Source organism: Cervus elaphus, chromosome 32 (genome assembly GCF_910594005.1).
Source record: "Cervus elaphus chromosome 32, mCerEla1.1, whole genome shotgun sequence".
Taxonomy (NCBI): Eukaryota; Metazoa; Chordata; class Mammalia; order Artiodactyla; family Cervidae; genus Cervus; species Cervus elaphus.
The window spans coordinates 2,516,154-2,537,584 of NC_057846.1; positions in this window are offsets into that span (position 1 = coordinate 2,516,154).

The following is a 21,431-nucleotide window of genomic DNA, read 5'->3' on the forward strand; positions in this document are numbered from 1 at the left end:
AGGCCTCCGGTCGCGATGAGGTGGGGAAGTAGGTCATTCTCTGTGGTCTCCACAGGTGATCAGACATCCTTTCGTCTTGGGAGATGCAAGACGAGCCTGCATTCAAGTCACTGCAGGGATATCCGGCCTTATTTCGAGTCAGGGCATCGCGGTGTCCATTCCACTTGAGACCGCAAACTCAGGGTCCCTCTCACATACCTGGAGCTGAGAGAAGCCTCCTCTTGAGGTGCTTCTGGTAAGGTGGTATTCCTCTGGAGTCGAAGCCAGGGACTAACCTCTCATCTCGAGTTGATTTCTGGTCCACGGAGCTCTTTCGTGTTGCTACAGTGACCTCAGGATCCCTCTAGCCTTGAAACAGTGTTCTTGGGGTTTCTCTGGAGTGCCATCAAGGAAATCAAGGCTCCTTTCATGTGTGATGTGCAACACGGAATTGCTCTGCACGCAGTGCAGGGGAATCGGGCCTCATCTCGCGGCGAGGGGGAAGTCTCATGGTTTTTCTCGAGTTGCGGTGGGAACCTGGGGTATATTCTCGAGTTACAACGGGGATGGCCCTTCCAACCACGTGTTTGTTCAGCGACTGCAGGACTCCTGCCTAGTTGCGAGGGACAACTCGGGATTCTCCTCGAGGCTTGGCAGGGCAATTGGGACGCCTCTCCAGCTGAGGCGGGAGACCAAGGGTCCCTTTCCACGTGCCACAGGAATCCTGGGACTCCTATCAAGTTTCACGAGGAGTCAGGCATCGTCTCCTTTGGAGGCACTGATCTCCGCGTACCTCTGGAGTTTTCAAAGGATGTGAGGCCTCCGGTCGCGATGAGGTGGGGAACTAGGTCTTTCTCTGTGGTCTCCACAGGGGATTCAGACATCCTTTCGTCTTGGGAGATGCAAGACAAGCCTGCATTCAAGTCACTGCAGGGATATCCGGCTTTATTTCCAGTCAGGGAATCGCAGTGTCCATTCCACTTGAGGCCGCAAACTCAGGGTCCCTCTCACATACCTAGAGCTGACAGAAGCCTCCTCTTGAAGTGCTTGTGGTCAGGTGGCATTCCTCTGGAGTCGAAGACAGGGACTAACCTCTCATCTAGAGTGGATTTTTGGTCCACGGAGCTCTTTCGTGTTGCTACAGTGACCTCAGGATCCCTCTAGCCTTGAAACAGTGTTGTTGGGGTTTCTCTGGAGGGCCACCAAGGAAATCAAGGCTCCTTTCATGTGTGATGTGCAACACGGAATTGCTCTGCACGCAGTGCAGGGGAATCGGGCCTCATCTCGCGGCGAGGGGGAAGTCTCATGGTTTTTCTCGAGTTGCGGTGGGAACCTGGGGTATATTCTCGAGTTACGACGGGGATGGCCCTTCCAACCACGTGTTTGTTCAGCGCCGTCAGGACTCCTGCCTAGTTGAGAGGGACAACTCGGGATTCTCCTCGAGGCTTGGCAGGGCAATTGGGACGCCTCTCCAGCTGAGGCGGGAGACCAAGGGTCCCTTTCCACGTGCACAGGAATCCTGGGACTCCTATCAAGATTCACGAGGAGTCAGGCATCGTCTCCTTTGGAGGCACTGATCTCTGCGTACCTCTGGAATTTTCAAAGGATGTGAGGCCTCCGGTCGCGATGAGGTGGGGAAGTAGGTCATTCTCTGTGGTCTCCACAGGTGATTCAGACATCCTTTCGTCTTAGGAGATGCAAGACGAGCCTGCATTCTAGTCACTGCAGGGATATCCGGCCTTATTTCGAGTCAGGGCATCGCGGTGTCCATTCCACTTGAGACCGCAAACTCAGCGTCCCTCTCACATACCTGGAGCTGAGAGAAGCCTCCTCTTGAGGTGCTTGTGGTAAGGCGGTATTCCTCTGGAGTCGAAGCCAGGGACTAACCTCTCATCTCGAGTTGATTTCTGGTCCACGGAGCTCTTTCGTGTTGCTACAGTGACCTCAGGATCCCTCTAGCCTTGAAACAGTGTTCTTGGAGTTTCTCTGGAGTGCCATCAAGGAAATCAAGGCTCCTTTCATGTGTGATGTGCAACACGGAATTGCTCTGCACGCAGTGCAGGGGAATCGGGCCTCATCTCGTGGCGAGGGGGAAGTCTCATGGTTTTTCTCGAGTTGCGGTGGGAACCTGGGGTATATTCTCGAGTTACGACGGGGATGGCCCTTACACCCACGTGTTTGTTCAGCGACTGCAGGACTCCTGCCTAGTTGATAGGGACAACTCGGGATTCTCCTCGAGGCTTGGCAGGGCAATTGGGACGCCTCTCCAGCTGAGGCGGGAGACCAAGGGTCCCTTTCCACGTGCCACAGGAATCCTGGGACTCCTATCAAGTTTCACGAGGAGTCAGGCATCGTCTCCTTTGGAGGCACTGATCTCCGCGTACCTCTGGAGTTTTCAAAGGATGTGAGGCCTCCGGTCGCGATGAGGTGGGGAACTAGGTCTTTCTCTGTGGTCTCCACAGGGGATTCAGACATCCTTTCGTCTTGGGAGATGCAAGACAAGCCTGCATTCAAGTCACTGCAGGGATATCCGGCTTTATTTCCAGTCAGGGAATCGCAGTGTCCATTCCACTTGAGGCCGCAAACTCAGGGTCCCTCTCACATACCTAGAGCTGACAGAAGCCTCCTCTTGAAGTGCTTGTGGTCAGGTGGTATTCCTCTGGAGTCGAAGACAGGGACTAACCTCTCATCTAGAGTGGATTTTTGGTCCACGGAGCTCTTTCGTGTTGCTACAGTGACCTCAGGATCCCTCTAGCCTTGAAACAGTGTTGTTGGGGTTTCTCTGGAGGGCCACCAAGGAAATCAAGGCTCCTTTCATGTGTGATGTGCAACACGGAATTGCTCTGCACGCAGTGCAGGGGAATCGGGCCTCATCTCGCGGCGAGGGGGAAGTCTCATGGTTTTTCTCGAGTTGCGGTGGGAACCTGGGGTATATTCTCGAGTTACGACGGGGATGGCCCTTCCAACCACGTGTTTGTTCAGCGACGTCAGGACTCCTGCCTAGTTGAGAGGGACAACTCGGGATTCTACTCGAGGCTTGGCAGGGCAATTGGGACGCCTCTCCAGCTGAGGCGGGAGACCAAGGGTCCCTTTCCACGTGCCACAGGAATCCTGGGACTCCTATCAAGTTTCACGAGGAGTCAGGCATCGTCTCCTTTGGAGGCACTGATCTCCGCGTACCTCTGGAGTTTTCAAAGGATGTAAGGCTTCCGGTCGCGATGAGGTGGGGAACTAGGTCTTTCTCTGTGGTCTCCACAGGGGATTCAGACATCCTTTCGTCTTGGGAGATGCAAGACGAGCCTGCATTCAAGTCACTGCAGGGATATCCGGCTTTATTTCGAGTCAGGATATCGCAGTGTCCATTCCACTTGAGGCCGCACACTCAGGGTCCCTCTCACATACCTAGAGCTGAGAGAAGCCTCCTCTTGAGGTGCTTGTGGTCAGGTGGTATTCCTCTGGAGTCGAAGCCAGGGACTAACCTCTCATCTCGAGTTGATTTTTGGTCCACGGAGCTCTTTCGTGTTGCTACAGTGACCTCAGGATCCCTCTAGCCTTGAAACAGTGTTGTTGGGGTTTCTCTGGAGTGCCACCAAGTAAATCAAGGCTCCTTTCATGTGTGATGTGCAACACGGAATTGCTCTGCACGCAGTGCAGGGGAATCGGGCCTCATATCGCAGGGAGGTGGAAGTCTCATGGTTTTCTCGAGTTGCGGCGGGAACCTGGGGTATATTCTCGAGTTACGACGGGGATGGCCCTTCCACCCACGTGTTTGTTCAGCGAGGTCAGGACTCCTGCCTAGTTGCGAGGGACAACTCGGGATTCTCCTCGAGGCTTGGCAGGGCAGTTGGGACGCCTCTCCAGCTGAGGCGGGAGACCAAGGGTCCCTTTCCACGTGCACAGGAATCCTGGACTCCTATCAAGATTCACGAGGAGTCAGGCATCGTCTCCTTTGGAGGAACTGATCTCTGCGTACCTCTGAAGTTTTCAAAGGATGTGAGGCCTCGGTTCGCGATGATGTGGGGAAGTAGGTCATTCTCTGTGGTGTCCACAGGGGATTCAGACATCCTTTCCTCTTGCGAGATGCAAGACGAGCCTGCATTCAAGTCACTGCAGGGATATCCGGCCTTATTTCGAGTCAGGGCATCGCGGTGTCCATTCCACTTGAGACCGCAAACTCAGGGTCCCTCTCACATACCTGGAGCTGAGAGAAGCCTCCTCTTGAAGTGCTTGTGGTACGGTGGTATTCCTCTGGAGTCGAAGCCAGGGACTAACCTCTCATCTCGAGTTGATTTTTGGTCCACGGAGCTCTTTCGTGTTGCTACAGTGACCTCAGGATCCCTCTAGCCTTGAAACAGTGTTCTTGGGGTTTCTCTGGAGTGCCATCAAGGAAATCAAGGCTCCTTTCATGTGTGATGTGCAACACGGAATTGCTCTGCACGCAGTGCAGGGGAATCGGGCCTCATCTCGCGGCGAGGGGGAAGTCTCATGGTTTTCCTCGAGTTGCGGCGGGAACCTGGGGTATATTCTCGAGTTACGACGGGGATGGCCCTTACACCCACGTGTTTGTTCAGCGACTGCAGGACTCCTGCCTAGTTGATAGGGACAACTCGGGATTCTCCTCGAGGCTTGGCAGGGCAATTGGGACGCCTCTCCAGCTGAGGCGGGAGACCAAGGGTCCCTTTCCACGTGCCACAGGAATCCTGGGACTCCTATCAAGTTTCACGAGGAGTCAGGCATCGTCTCCTTTGGAGGCACTGATCTCCGCGTACCTCTGGAGTTTTCAAAGGATGTGAGGCCTCCGGTCGCGATGAGGTGGGGAACTAGGTCTTTCTCTGTGGTCTCCACAGGGGATTCAGACATCCTTTCGTCTTGGAAGATGCAAGACAAGCCTGCATTCAAGTCACTGCAGGGATATCCGGCTTTATTTCCAGTCAGGGAATCGCAATGTCCATTCCACTTGAGGCCGCAAACTCAGGGTCCCTCTCACATACCTAGAGCTGAGAGAAGCCTCCTCTTGAAGTGCTTCTGGTCAGGTGGTATTCCTCTGGAGTCGAAGACAGGGACTAACCTCTCATCTAGAGTGGATTTTTGGTCCACGGAGCTCTTTCGTGTTGCTACAGTGACATCAGCATCATTCTAGCCTTGAAACAGTGCTGTTGGGGTTTCTCTGGAGGGCCACCAAGGAAATCAAGGCTCCTTTCATGTGTGATGTGCAAGACGGAATTGCTCTGCACGCAGTGCAGGGGAATCGGGCCTCATCTCGCGGCGAGGGGGAAGTCTCATGGTTTTTCTCGAGTTGCGGTGGGAATCTGGGGTATATTCTCGAGTTACGACGGAGATGGCCCTTCCAACCACGTGTTTGTTCAGCGACGTCAGGACTCCTGCCTAGTTGCGAGGGACAACTCGGGATTCTCCTCGAGGCTTGGCAGGGCAATTGGGACGCCTCTCCAGCTGAGGCGGGAGACCAAGTGTCCCTTTCCACGTGCCACAGGAATCCTGGGACTCCTATCAAGTTTCACGAGGAGTCAGGCATCGTCTCCTTTGGAGGCACTGATCTCCGCGTACCTCTGGAGTTTTCAAAGGATGTAAGGCTTCCGGTCGCGATGAGGTGGGGAACTAGGTCTTTCTCTGTGGTCTCCACAGGGGATTCAGACATCCTTTCGTCTTGGGAGATGCAAGACGAGCCTGCATTCAAGTCACTGCAGGGATATCCGGCTTTATTTCGAGTCAGGATATCGCAGTGTCCATTCCACTTGAGGCCGCACACTCAGGGTCCCTCTCACATACCTAGAGCTGAGAGAAGCCTCCTCTTGAGGTGCTTGTGGTCAGGTGGTATTCCTCTGGAGTCGAAGCCAGGGACTAACCTCTCATCTCGAGTTGATTTTTGGTCCACGGAGCTCTTTCGTGTTGCTACAGTGACCTCAGGATCCCTCTAGCCTTGAAACAGTGTTGTTGGGGATTCTCTGGAGAGCCACCAAGGAAATCAAGGCTCCTTTCATGTGTGATGTGCAACACGGAATTGCTCTGCACGCAGTGCATGGGAATCGGGCCTCATATCGCAGGGAGGGGGAAGTCTCATGGTTTTTCTCGAGTTGCGGCGGGAACCTGGGGTATATTCTCGAGTTACGACGGGGATGGCCCTTCCACCCACGTGTTTGTTCAGCGAGGTCAGGACTCCTGCCTAGTTGTGAGGGACAACTCGGGATTCTCCTCGAGGCTTGGCAGGGCAGTTGGGACGCCTCTCCAGCTGAGGCGGGAGACCAAGGGTCCCTTTCCACGTGCACAGGAATCCTGGGACTCCTATCAAGATTCACGAGGAGTCTTGCATCGTCTCCTTTGGAGGCACTGATCTCTGCGTACCTCTGAAGTTTTCAAAGGATGTGAGGCCTCCGTTCGCGATGATGTGGGGAAGTAGGTCATTCTCTGTGGTCTCCACAGGGGATTCAGACATCCTTTCGTCTTGCGAGATGGAAGACGAGCCTGCATTCAAGTCACTGCAGGGATATCCGGCCTTATTTCGAGTCAGGGCATCGCGGTGTCCATTCCACTTGAGACCGCAAACTCAGGGTCCCTCTCACATACCTGGAGCTGAGAGAAGCCTCCTCTTGAGGTGCTTGTGGTACGGTGGTATTCCTCTGGAGTCGAAGCCAGGGACTAACCTCTCATCTCGAGTTGATTTTTGGTCCACGGAGCTCTTTCCTGTTGCTACAGTGACCTCAGGATCCCTCTAGCCTTGAAACAGTGTTCTTGGGGTTTCTCTGGAGTGCCATCAAGGAAATCAAGGCTCTTTTCATGTGTGATGTGCAACACGTAATTGCTCTGCACGCAGTGCAGGGGAATCGGGCCTCATCTCTCGGCGAGGGGGAAGTCTCATGGTTTTTCTCGAGTTGCGGCGGGAACCTGGGGTATATTCTCGAGTTACGACGGGGATGGCCCTTCCACCCACGTGTTTGTTCAGCGACTGCAGACTCCTGCCTAGTTGATAGGGACAACTCGAGATTCTCCTCGAGGCTTGGCAGGGCAATTGGGACGCCTCTCCAGCTGAGGCGGGAGACCAAGGGTCCCTTTCCACGTGCCACAGGAATCCTGGGACTCCTATCAAGTTTCACGAGGAGTCAGGCATCGTCTCCTTTGGAGGCACTGATCTCCGCGTACCTCTGGAGTTTTCAAAGGATGTGAGGCCTCCGGTCGCGATGAGGTGGGGAACTAGGTCTTTCTCTGTGGTCTCCACAGGGGATTCAGACATCCTTTCGTCTTGGAAGATGCAAGACAAGCCTGCATTCAAGTCACTGCAGGGATATCCGGCTTTATTTCCAGTCAGGGAATCGCAGTGTCCATTCCACTTGAGGCCGCAAACTCAGGGTCCCTCTCACATACCTAGAGCTGAGAGAAGCCTCCTCTTGAAGTGCTTGTGGTCAGGTGGTATTCCTCTGGAGTCGAAGACAGGGACTAACCTCTCATCTAGAGTGGATTTTTGGTCCACGGAGCTCTTTCGTGTTGCTACAGTGACCTCAGGATCCCTCTAGCCTTGAAACAGTGTTGTTGGGGTTTCTCTGGAGGGCCACCAAGGAAATCAAGGCTCCTTTCATGTGTGATGTGCAACACGGAATTGCTCTGCACGCAGTGCAGGGGAATCGGGCCTCATCTCGCGGCGAGGGGGAAGTCTCATGGTTTTTCTCGAGTTGCGGTGGGAATCTGGGGTATATTCTCGAGTTACGACGGAGATGGCCCTTCCAACCACGTGTTTGTTCAGCCATGTCAGGACTCCTGCCTAGTTGCGAGGGACAACTCGGGATTCTCCTCGAGGCTTGGCAGGGCAATTGGGACGCCTCTCCAGCTGAGGCGGGAGACCAAGGGTCCCTTTCCACGTGCCACAGGAATCCTGGGACTCCTATCAAGTTTCACGAGGAGTCAGGCATCGTCTCCTTTGGAGGCACTGATCTCCGCGTACCTCTGGAGTTTTCAAAGGATGTAAGGATTCCGGGCGCGATGAGGTGGGGAACTAGTTCTTTCTCTGTGGTCTCCACAGGGGATTCAGACATCCTTTCGTCTTGGGAGATGCAAGACGAGCCTGCATTCAAGTCACTGCAAGGATATCCGGCTTTATTTCGAGTCAGGATATCGCAGTGTCCATTCCACTTGAGGCCACACACTCAGGGTCCCTCTCACATAGCTAGAGCTGAGAGAAGCCTCCTCTTGAGGTGCTTGTGGTAAGGTGGTATTCCTCTGGAGTCGAAGCCAGGCACTAACCTCTCATCTCGAGTTGATTTTTGTTTCACTGAGCTCTTTCATGTTGCTACAGTGACCTCAGGATCCCTCTAGCCTTGAAACAGTGTTCTTGGGGTTTCTCTGGAGTGCCATCAAGGAAATCAAGGCTCCTTTCATGTGTGATGTGCAACACGGAATTGCTCTGCACGCAGTGCAGGGGAATCGGGCCTCATCTCGTGGCGAGGGGGAAGTCTCATGGTTTTTCTCGAGTTGCGGCGAGAACCTGGGGTATATTCTCGAGTTACGACGGGGATGGCCCTTATACCCACGTGTTTGTTCAGCGACTGCAGGACTCCTGCCTAGTTGATAGGGACAACTCGGGATTCTCCCCGAGGCTTGGCAGGGCAATTGGGACGCCTCTCCAGCTGAGGCGGGAGACCAAGGGTCCCTTTCCACGTTCCACAGGAATCCTGGGACTCCTATCAAGTTTCACGAGGAGTCAGGCATCGTCTCCTTTGGAGGCACTGATCTCCGCGTACCTCTGGAGTTTTCAAAGGATGTGAGGCCTCCGGTCGCGATGAGGTGGGGAACTAGGTCTTTCTCTGTGGTCTCCACAGGGGATTCAGACATCCTTTCGTCTTGGGAGATGCAAGACGAGCCTGCATTCAAGTCACTGCAGGGATATCCGGCCTTATTTCGAGCCAGGGCATCGCGGTGTCCATTCCACTTTAGGCCGCAAACTCAGGATCCCTCTCACATACCTAGAGCTGAGAGAAGCCTCCTCTTGAGGTGCTTGTGGTAAGGTGGTATTCCTCTGGAGTCGAAGCCAGGGACTAACCTCTCATCTTGAGTTGATTTTTGGTCCACGGAGCTCTTTCGTGTTGCTACAGTGACCTCAGGATCCCTCTAGCCTTGAAACAGTGTTCTTGGGGTTTCTCTGGAGTGCCATCAAGGAAATCAAGGCTCCTTTCATGTGTGATGTGCAACACGGAATTGCTCTGCACGCAGTGCAGGGGAATCGGGCCTCATCTCTCGGCGAGGGGGAAGTCTCATGGTTTTTCTCGAGTTGCGACGGGAACCTGGGGTATATTCTCGAGTTACGACGGGGATGGCCCTTCCACCCACGTGTTTGTTCAGCGACGGCAGGACTCCTGCCTAGTTGCGAGGGACAACTCGGGATTCTCCTCGAGGCTTGGCAGGGCAATTGGGACGCCTCTCCAGCTGAGGCGGGAGACAAAGGGTCCCTTTCCACGTGCCACAGGAATCCTGGGACTCCTATCAAGTTTCACGAGGAGTCAGGCATCGTCTCCTTTGGAGGCACTGATCTCCGCGTACCTCTGGAGTTTTCAAAGGATGTGAGGCCTCCGGTCGCGATGAGGTGGGGAACTAGGTCTTTCTCTGTGGTCTCCACAGGGGATTCAGACATCCTTTCATCTTGGGAGATGCAAGACGAGCCTGCATTCCAGTCACTGCAGGGATATCCGGCCTTATTTCGAGCCAGGGCATCGCGGTGTCCATTGCACTTGAGGCCGCAAACTCAGGGTCCCTCTGACATACCTAGAGCTGAGAGAAGCCTCCTCTTGAGGTGCCTGTGGTAAGGTGGTATACCTCTGGAGTCGAAGCCAGGGACTAACCTCTCATCTCGAGTTGATTTTTGGTCCACGGAGCTCTTTCGTGTTGGTACAGTGAGCTCAGGATCCCTCTAGCCTTGAAACAGTGTTCTTGGGGTTTCTCTGGAGTGCCATCAAGGAAATCAAGGCTCCTTTCATGTGTGATGTGCAACACGGAATTGCTCTGCATGCAGTGCAGGGGAATCGGGCCTCATCTCACGGCGAGTGGGAAGTCTCATGGTTTTTCTCGAGTTGCGGAGGGAACATGGGGTATATTCTCGAGTTTCGACGGGGATGGCCCTTCCACACACGTGTTTGTTCAGCGACGTCAGGACTCCTGCCTAGTTGCGAGGGACAACTCGCGATTCTCCTCGAGGCTTGGCAGGGCAATTGGGACGCCTCTCCAGCTGAGGCGGGAGACCAAGTGTCCCTTTCCACGTGCCACAGGAATCCTGGGACTCCTATCAAGTTTCACGAGGAGTCAGGCATCGTCTCCTTTGGAGGCACTGATCTCCGCGTACCTCTGGAGTTTTCAAAGGATGTGAGGCCTCCGGTCGCGATCAGGTGGGGAACTAGGTCTTTCTCTGTGGTCTCCACAGGGGATTCAGACATCCTTTCGTCTTGGGAGATGCAAGACGAGCCTGCATTCAAGTCACTGCAGGGATATCCGGCCTTATTTCGAGTCAGGGCATCGCGGTGTCCATTCCACTTGAGGCCGCAAACTCAGGGTCCCTCTCACATAACTAGAGCTGAGAGAAGCCTCCTCTTGAGGTGCTTGTGGTAAGGTGGTATTCCTCTGGAGTCTAAGCCAGGGACTAACCTCTCATCTCGAGTTGATTTTTGGTCCACGGAGCTCTTTCGTGTTGCTACAGTGACCTCAGGATCCCTCTAGCCTTGAAACAGTGTTCTTGGGGTTTCTCTGGAGTGCCATCAAGGAAATCAAGGCTCCTTTCATGTGTGATGTGCAACACGGAATTGCTCTGCACGCAGTGCAGGGGAATCGGGCCTCATCTCTCGGCGAGGGGGAAGTCTCATGGTTTTTCTCGAGTTGCGGCGGGAACCTCGGGTATATTCTCGAGTTATGTCGGGGATGGCCCTTCCACCCACGTGTTTGTTCAGCGACGTCAGGACTCCTGCCTAGTTGCGAGGGACAACTCGGGATTCTCCTCGAGGCTTGGCAGGGCAATTGGGATGCCTCTCCAGCTGAGGCGGGAGACCAAGGTTCCCTTTCCACGTGCCACAGGAATCCTGGGACTCCTATCAAGTTTCACGAGGAATCAGGCATCGTCTCCTTTGGAGGCCCTGATCTCCGCGTACCTCTGGACTTTTCAAAGGATGTGAGGCCTCCGGTCGCGATGAGGTGGGGAACTAGGTCTTTCTCTGTGGTCTCCACAGGGGATTCAGACATACTTTCGTCTTGGGCGATGCAAGACGAGCCTGCATTCAAGTCACTGCAGGGATACCCGGCCTTATTTCGAGTCATGGCATCGCGGTGTCCATTCCACTTGAGGCCGCAAACTCAGGGTCCCTCTCACATACCTAGAGCTGAGAGAAGCCTCCTCTTGAGGTGCTTGTGGTAAGGTGGTATTCCTCTGGAGTCGAAGCCAGGGAGTAACCTCTCATCTCGAGTTGATTTTTGGTCCACGGAGCTATTTCGTGTTGCTACAGTGACCTCAGGATCCCTGTAGCCTTGAAACAGTGTTCTTGGGGTTTCTCTGGAGTACAATCAAGGAAATCAAGGCTCCTTTCTTGTGTGATGTGCAACACGGAATTGCTCTGCACAGAGTGCAGGGGAATCAGGCCTCATCTCGTGGCGAGGGGGAAGTCTCATGATTTTTCTCGAGTTGCGGCGGGAACCTCGGGTATATTCTCGAGTTATGTCGGGGATGGCCCTTCCACCCACGTGTTTGTTCAGCGACGTCAGGACTCCTGCCTAGTTGCGAGGGACAACTCGGGATTCTCCTCGAGGCTTGGCAGGGCAATTGGGACGCCTCTCCAGCTGAGGCGGGAGACCAAAGGTCCCTTTCCACGTGCCACAGGAATCATGGGACTCCTATCAAGTTTCACGAGGAGTCAGGCATCGTCTCCTTTGGAGGCACTGATCTCCGCGTACCTCTGGAGTTTTCAAAGGATGTGAGGCCTCCGGTCGCGATGAGGTCGGGAACTAGGTCTTTCTCTGTGGTCTCCACAGGGGATTCAGACATCCTTTCGTCTTGGGAGATGCAAGACGAGCCTGCATTCAAGTCACTGCAGGGATATCCGGCCTTATTTCGCGTCAGGGCATCGCAGTGTCCATTCCATTGAGGCCGCAAACTCGGGGTCCCTCTCACATACCTAGAGCTGAGAGAAGCCTCCTCTTGAGGTGCTCGTGGTAAGGTGGTATTCCTCTGGAGTCGAAGCCAGGGACTAACCTCTCATCTCGAGTTGATTCTTGTTCCACGGAGCTCTTTCGTGTTTCTATAGTGACCTCAGGATCCCTCTAGCCTTGAAACAGTGTTCTTGGGGTTTCTCTGGAGTGCCATCAAGGAAATCAAGGCTCGTTTCATGTGTGATGTGCAACACGGAATTGCTCTGCACGCAGTGCAGGGGAATCGGGCCTCATCTCGCTGCGAGGGGGAAGTCTCATGGTTTTTCTCGAGGTGCGGCGGGAACCTGGGGTATATTCTCGAGTTACGACGGGGATGGCCTTTCCACTCACGTGTTAGTTCAGCGACGTCAGGACTCCTGCCTAGTTGCGAGGGACAACTCGGTAATCTCCTCGAGGCTTGGCAGGGCAATTGGGATGCCTCTCCAGATGAGGCGGGAGACCAAGTTTCCCTTTCCACGTGCCACAGGAATCCTGGGACTCCTATCAAGTTTCACGAGGAGTCAGGCATCCTCTCCTTTGGAGGCACTTATCTCTGCGTACCTCTGAAGTTTTCAAAGGATGTGAGGCCTCCGGTCGCGATGATGTGGGGAACTAGGTCTTTCTCTGTGGTCTCCACAGGGGATTCAGACATCCTTTCGTCTTGGGAGATGCAAGACGAGCCTGCATTCAAGTCACTGCAGGGATATCCGGCCTTATTTCGAGTCACGGCGTCGCGGTCTCCATTTCACTTGAGACCGCAAACTCAGGGTCCCTCTCACATACCTAGAGCTGAGAGAAGTCTCCTCTTGAGGTGCTTGTGGTAAGGTGGTATTCCTCTGGAGTCGAAGCCAGGGACTAACCTCTCATCTCGAGTTGATTTTTGGTCCGCGGAGCTCTTTCTTGTTGCTACAGTGACCTCAGGTGCCCTCTAGCCTTGAAACAGTGTTCTAGGTGTTTCTCTGGAGGGCCATCAAGGAAATCAAGGCTCCTTTCATGTGTGATGTGCAACACGGAATTGCTCTGCACGCAGTTCAGGATATCGGGCCTCATTTTGCGGCGAGGGGTAAGTCTCATGGTTTTTCTCGAGTTGCGGTGGAAACCTGGGGTATATTCTCGAGTTACGACGGGGATGGCCCTTCCACACACGTGTGTGTTCACCGATGTCAGGACTCCTGCCTAGTTGCGAGGGACAACTCGGGATTCTCCTGGAGGCTTGGCAGGGCAATTGGGACGCCTCTCCAGCTGAGGCGGGAGACCAAGGGTCCCTTTCCACGTGCCACAGGAATCCTTGGAATCCTATCAAGTTTCACGAGGAGTCAGGCATCGTCCCTGTTGGAGGCACTGATCTCCGCGTACCTCTGGAGTTTTCAAAGGATGTGAGGCCTCCTGTCGCGATGAGGTGGGAGACTAGGTCTTTCTCTGTGGTCTCCACAGGGGATTCAGACATTCTTTCGTCTTGGGAGATGCAAGACGAGCCTGCATTCAAGTCACTGCAGGGATATCCGGCATTATTTGGAGTCAGGGCATCGCGGTGTCCATTCCACTTGAGGCCGCAAACTCCGGGTCCCTCTCACATACCTAGAGCTGAGAGAAGCCTCCGCTTGAGGTGCTTGTGGTAAGGTGGTATTCCTCTGGAGTCGAAGCCAGGAACTAACGTCACATCTCGAGTTGATTTTTGGTCCACGGAGATCTTTCGTGTTGCTACAGTGACCTCGGATACCTCTAGCCTTGAAACAGTGTTCTTGGGGTTTCTCTGGAGTGCCATCAAGGAAATCAAGGCTCCTTTCATGTGTGACGTGCAACACGGAATTGCTCTGCACGCAGTGCAGGAGAATCGGGCCTCATCTCGCGGCGCGGGGGAAGTCTCATGGTTTTTCCCGAGTTGCGGCGGGAACCTGGGGTATATTCTCGAGTTACGTCGGGGATGGCCCTTCCACCCACGTGTTTGTTCAGCGACGGCAGGACTCCTGCCTAGTTGCGAGGGACAACTCGGGATTCTCCTCGAGGCTTGGCAGACAATTGAGACGCCTCTCCAGCTGAGGCGGGACACCAAGTGTCCCTTTCCACGTGCCACTGAAATCCTGGGACTCCTAACAAGCTTCACGAGGAGTCAGGCATCGTCTCCTTTGGAGGCACTCATCTCCGCGTACCTCTGGAGTTTTCAAAGGATGTGAGGGCTCCGGTCGCGATGAGGTGGGGAACTAGGTGTTTCTCTGTGGTTTCCACAGGGGATTCAGACATCCTTTCATCTTGGGAGATGCAAGACGAGCCTGCATTCAAGTCACTGCAGGGATATCCGGCCTTATTTCGAGTCAGGGCATCGCGGTGTCGATTCCACTTGAGGCCGCAAACTCAGGGTCCCTGTCACATACCTAGAGATGAGAGAAGCCTCCTCTTGAGGTGCTTGTGGTAAGGTGGTATTCCTCTGGAGTCGAAGCCAGGGACTAACCTCTCATCTCGAGTTGATTTGTGGTCTACGGAGCTCTTTCGTGTTGCTACAGTGACCTCAGGATCCCTCTAGCCTTGAAACAGTGTTCTTGTCGTTTCTCTGGAGTGCCATCAAGGAAATCAAGGCTCCTTTCCTGTGTGATGTGCAACACGGAATTGCTCTGCACGCAGTGCAGGGGAATCGGGCCTCATCTCGCGGCGAGGGGGAAGTATCATGCTTTTTCTCGAGTTGCAGCGGGAACCTGGGGTATATTCTCGAGTTACGACGGCGATGGCCCTTCCACCCACGTGTTTGTTCAGAGACGTCAGCACTCCTGCCTGGCTGCGAGGGACAAATTGGGATTCTCCTCGAGGCTTGGCAGGGCAATTGGGACGCCTCTCCAGCTGAGGCGGGAGACCAAGCATCCCTTCCCACGTGCCACGGGAATCCTGGGACTCCTATCAACTTTCATGAGGAGTCAGGCATCGTCTCCTTCGGAGGCACTGATCTCCGCGTACCTCTGGAGTTTTCAAAGGATGTGAGGCCTCCGGTCGCGATGAGGTGGGGAACTAGGTCTTTCTCTGTGGTCTCCACAGGGGATTCAGACAACCTTTTCTCTTGGAAGATGCAAGACTAGCCTGCATTCACGTCACTGTAGAGATATCCGGCCTTATTTCGAATCAGGGCATCGCGGTGTCCATTCCAACTGAGGCCGCAAACTCAGGGTCCCTCTCACATACCTAGAGCTGGGAGAAGCCTCCTCTTGAGGTGCTTGTCGAAAGGTGTTATTCCTCCGGAGTCGAAGCAAGGGACTAACCTCTCATTTCGAGTTGATTATTGGTCCACGGAGCACTTTCATGTTGCTACAGTGACCTCAGGATCCCTCTAGCCTTGAAACAGTGTTCTTGGGGTTTCTCTGGAGTGCCATCAAGGAAATCAAGGCTCCTTTCATGCGTGATGTGCAACACAGAATTGCTCTGCACGCAGTGCAGGGGAATTGGGCCACATCTCGCAGAGAGGGGGAAGTCTCATGGTTTTTCTCGAATTGCGGCGGGAAGCTGGGGTAAATTCCCGAGTTACCACGGGGATGGCCCTTCCACACACGTGTTTGTTCAGCGACGTCAGGACTCCTGCCTAGTTGCGTGGGACAATTCGGGATTCTCCTCGAGGCTTCGCAGGGCAATTGGGACGCCTCTCCATCTGAGGCAGGAGACCAAGGGTCCCTTTCCACGTGCCACAGGAATCCTGGGACTCCTATCAAGTTTCACGAGGAGTCAGGCATCGTCTCCTTTGGAGGCACTGATCTCCGCGTACCTCTGGAGTTTTCAAAGGATGTGAGGCCTCCGGTCGCGATGAGGTGTGGAACTAGGTGTTTCTCTGTGGTCTCCACAGGGAATTCAGACATCCTTTCGTCTTGGGAGATGAAAGACGAGCCCGCATTCAAGTCACTGCATGGATATCCGGACTTATTTCGAGTCAGGGCATCGCAGTGTCCATTCCACTTGAGGCCGCAAACTCAGGGTCCCTCTCACATATCAAGAGCTGAGAGAAGACTCTTCTTGAGGTGCTTGTAGTAAGGTGGTATTCCTCTGGAGTCGAAGCCAGGGACTAACCTCTCATCTCGAGTTGATTCTTGGTCCACGGAGCTCTTTCGTGTTGCTACAGTGACCTCAGGATCCCTCTAGCCTTGAAACAGTGTTCTTGCGGTTTCTCCAGAGTGCCATCAAGGTAATCAAGGCTCCTTTCATGTGTGATGTGCAACACGGAATTGCTCTGCACGCAGTGCAGGGGAATCGGGCCTCATCTTGCGGCGAGGGGGAAGTCTCATGGTTTTTCTCGAGTTGCGGCGGGAACCTGGGGTATATTCTCGAGTTACGACGGGGATGGCCCTTCCACCCACGTGTTTGATCAACGACGTCAGGACTCCTGCCTAGTTGCGAGGGACAACTCGGGATTCTCCTCGAGGCTGGGCAGGGCAATTGGGATGCCTCTCCAGCTGAGGCGGGAGACCAAGGGTCCCTTTCCACGTGCCACAGGAATCCTGGGACTCCTCTCAAGTTTCACTAGGTGTCAGGCATCGTCTCCTTTGGAGGCACTGATCACCGCGTACCTCTGGAGTTTTCAAAGGATGTGAGGCCTCCGGTCGCGATGAGGTGGGGAACTAGATCTTTCTCTGTGGTCTCCACAGGGGATTCAAACATCCTTTCATCTTCGGAGATGCAAGACGAGCCTGCATTCAAGTCACTGCAGGGATATGCGGCCTTATTTCGAGTCAGGGCATCGCGGTGTCCATTCCACTTGAGGCCGCAAACTCAGGGTCCCTCTCACATACCTAGAGCTGAGAAAACCCTCCTTTTGTGGTGCTTGGGGTAAGGTGGTATTCCTCTGGAGTCGAAGCCAGTTACTAACCTCTCATCTCGAGTTGATTTTTGGTCCACGGAGCTCTTTCGTGTTGCTACAGTGACCTCAGGAACCCTCGAGCCTTGAAACAGTGTTCTTGGGGTTTCTCTGGAGTGCCATCAAGGAAATCAAGGCTCCTTTCATGTGTGATGTGCAACACGGAATTGCTCTGTACGCAGTGCAGGGGAATCGGGCCTCATCTCGCGGCGAGGGGGAAGTCTCATGTTTTTCTCGAGTTGCGGCGGGAACCTGTGGTATATTCTCGAGTTACGACGGGGATGGCCCTTCCACACACGTGTTTGTTCAGCCACGTCATGACTCCTGCCTACTTGCGAGGGAAAACTCGGGATTCTCTTCGAGGCTTGGCAGGGCAATTGGGACGGCTCTCCAGCTGAGGCGGGAGACCAAGGGTCCCATTCCACGGGCCACAGGAATCCTGGGACTCCTATCAAGTTTCACGAGGTGTCAGGCATCGGCTCCTTTGGAGGCACTGATCTCCGCGTACCTCTGGAGTTTTCAAAGGATGTGAGGCCTCCAGTCGCGATGAGGTGGGGAAATAGGTCTTTCTCTGTGGTCTCCACAGGGGATTCAGACATACTTTCTTCATGGGAGATGCAAGACGAGCCTGCATTCAAGACACTGCAGGGATATCCGGCCTTATTTAGAGTCAGGGCATCGCGGTGTCCATTCCACTTGAGGCCGCAATCTAGGGTCCCTCTCACTTACCTGGAGCTGAGAGAAGCCTCCTCTTGAGGTGCTTGTGGTAAGGTGGTATTCCTCTGGAGTCGAAGCCAGGGACTAACCTCTCATCTCGAGTTGATTTTTGGTCCACGGGGCTCTTTCGTGTTGCTACAGAGACCTCAAGATCCCTCTAGCCTTGAAACAGTGTTCTTGGGGTTTCTCTGGAGTGCCATCAAGGAAATCAAGGCTCCTTTCATGTGTGATGTGCAACACGGAATTGCTCTGCACGCAGTGCAGGGGAATCGGGCCTCATCTCGCGGCGAGGGGGAAGTCTCATGCTTTTTCTCGAGTTGCGGCGGGAACCTGGGGTATATTCTCAAGTTACGACGGGGATGGCCCGACCACACACGTGTCTGTTCAGCGACGTCAGGACTCCTGCCTAGTTGCGAGGGACAACTCGGGATTCTCCTCGAGGCTTGGCAGTGTAATTGGGACGCCTCTCCAGCTGAGGCGGGAGACCAAGGGTTCCTTACCACGTGCCACAGGAATCCTGGGACTCCTATCAAGTTTCATGAGGAGTCAGGCATCGTCTCCATTGGAGGCACTGATCTCCGCGTACCTCTGGAGTTTTCAAAGGATTTGAGGCCTCCGGTCACGATGAAGTGGGGAATTACGTCTTTCTCTGTGGTCTCCAAAGGGGATTCAAACATCCTTTCATCTTGGGAGATGCAAGACGAGCCTGCATTCAATTCACTGCAGTGATATCCGGCCTTATTTCGAGTCAGGGATTCGCGGTGTCCATTCCACTTGAGGCCGCAAACTCAAGGTCCCTCTCACATACCTCGAGCTGAGAGAAGCCTCCTCTTGAGGTGCTTGTGGTAAGGTGGTATTCTTCTGGAGTCGAAGCCAGGGACTAACCTCTCATCTCGAGTTGATTCTTGGTCCACAGAGTTCTTTCGTGTTGCTACAATGACCTCAGGATCCCTCTTTCCTTGAAACAGTGTTCTTGGGGTTTCTCTGGAGTGCCATCAAGGAAATAAAGGCTCCTTTTATGTGTGATGTGCAACACGGAATTGCTCTGTACGCAATGCAGGGGATTCGGGCCTCATCTCGCGGCGAGGGGGAAATCTCATGGTTTTTTTCGAGTTGCGGCGGGAACCTGGGGATATATTCTCGAGTTACGACGGGGATGGCCCTTCCACACACGTGTGTGTTCAGCCACGTCAGGACTCCTGCCTAGTTGAGAGGGTGCGAGGGACAACTCGGGATTCTCCTCGAGGCTTGGCAGGGCAATTGGGATGCCTCTCCAGCTGAGGCGGGAGACCAAAGGTCCCTTTCCACATGCCACAGGAATCCTGGGACTCCTATCAAGTTTCACGAGGAGTCAGGCATCGTCTCCATTGGAGTCACTGATCTCCACGTACCTCTGGAGTTTTCAAAGGATGTGAGGCCTCCGGTCGTGATGAGGTGGAAAACTGGGTCTTTCTCTGTGGTCTCCACAGGGGATTCAGACATCCTTTCGTCTTGGGAGAGGCAAGACGAGCCTGCATTCAAGTCACTGCAGGGATATCCGGCCGTATTTCGAGTCAGGGCATCGCGGTGTCCATTCCACTTGTGGCCGCAAACTCAGGGTCCCTCTCACATACCTAGAGCTGAGAGAAGCCTCCTCTTGAGGTGCTTGTGGTAAGGTGTTATTCCTCTGGAGTCAAAGCCAGGGACAATCCGCTCATCTCGTGTTGATTGTTGTTCCACGGAGCTTTTCCGTGTTGCTACAGTGACCTCAGGATCCCTCTAGCCTTGAAACAGTGTTCATGGGATTTCTCTGGAGTGCCATCAAGGAAATCAAGACTCCTTTCATGCGTGATGTGCAACACGTAAATGCTCTGCACGCAGTGCAGGGGAATCGGGCCTCATCTCACGGTGAGGGGGAAGTCTCATGGTTTTTCTCGAGTTGCGGCAGGAACCTGGGGTATATTCTCGAGTTACGACGGGGATGGCCCTTCCACCCACGTGTTTGTTCAGCGACGTCAGGACTCCTGCCTAGTTGCGAGGGACAACTCGGGATTCTCCTCGAGGCTTGGCAGGGCAATTGGGACGCCTCTCCAGCTGAGGCGGGAGACCAAGTGTCCCTTTCCACGTGCCACAGGAATCCTGGGACTCCTATCAAGTTTCACGAGGAGTCAGGCATCGTCTCCATTGGAGGCACTGATCTCCGTGTACCTCTGGAGTTTTCAAAGGATGTGAGGCCTCCAGTCGCGATGAGGTGGGGAACTAGGTGTTTCTCTGCGGTCTCCAAAGGGGATTCAGATATCCTTTCTTTTTGGGAGATGCAAGACGAGCCTGCATTCAAGTCACTGCAGGGATATCCGGCCTTATTTCGAGTCAGGGCATCGCGGTGTCCATTCCACTTGAGGCCGCAAACTCAGGGTCCCTTTCCCATACCTAGAGCTGAGAGAAGCCTCCTCTTGAGGTGCTTGTGGTAAGGTGGTATTCCTCTGGAGTCGAAGCCAGGGACTAACCTTTCATCTCGAGTTGATTTTTGGTCCACGGAGCTCTTTCGTGTTGCTACAGTGACCTCAGGATCCCTATAGCCTTGAAACAGTGTTCTTGGGCTTTCTCTGGAGTGCCGTCAAGGAAATCAAGGCTCCTTTCATGTGCGATGTGCAACACGGAATTGCTATGTACGCAATGCAGGGGAATCGGGCCTCATCTCACAGTGAGGGGGAAGTCTCATGTTTTTTCTCGAGTTGCGGCTGGAACATGGGGTATATTCTCGAGTTTCGACGGGGATGGCCCTTCCACACACGTGTTTGTTCAGCGACGTCAGGACTCCTGCCTAGTTGCATGGGACAATTCGGGATTCTCCTCGAGGCTTCGCAGGGCAATTGGGACGCCTCTCCATCTGAGGCAGGAGACCAAGGGTCCCTTTCCACGTGCCACAGGAATCCTGGGACTCCTATCAAGTTTCACGAGGAGTCAGGCATCGTCTCCTTTGGAGGCACTGATCTCCGCATACCTCTGGAGTTTTCAAAGGATGTGAGGCCTCCGGTCGCGATGAGGTAGGGAACTAGGTGTTTCTCTGTGGTTTCCACAGGGGATTCAGACATCCTTTCGTCTTGGGAGATGAAAGACGAGCCCGCATTCAAGTCACTGCAGGGATATCCGGACTTATTTCGAGTCAGGGCATCGCAGTGTCCATTCCACTTGAGGCCGCAAACTCAGGGTCCCTCGCACATATCTAGAGCTGAGAGAAGAGTCTTCTTGAGGTGCTTGTAGTAAGGTGGTATTCCTCTGGAGTCGAAGCCAGGGACTTACCTCTCATCTCGAGTTGATTCTTGGTCCACGGAGCTCTTTTGTGTTGCTACAGTGACCTCAGGTTCCCTCTAGCCTTGAAACAGTGTTCTTGGGTTTTCTCTGGAGTGCCATCAAGGAAATCAAGGCTCCTTTCATGTGTGATGTTCAAGACGGAATTGCTCTGCACGCAGTGCAGGGGAATCGGGCCTCATCTCGCCGCGAGGAGGAAGTCTCATGGTTTTTCTCAAGTTGCAGTGGGAACCTGGGGTATATTCTCGAGTAACGACGGGGAGGGCCCTTCCACACATGTGTTTGTTCAGCGACGTCAGAACTCCTGCCTAGTTGCAAGGGACAACTCGGGATTCTCCTCGAGGCTTGGCAGGGCAATTGGGACGCCTCTCCAGATGAGGCGGGAGACCAAGGGTCCCTTTCCACGTGTCACAGGAATCCTGGGACTCCTAAGAAGTTTCACGAGGAGGCAGGC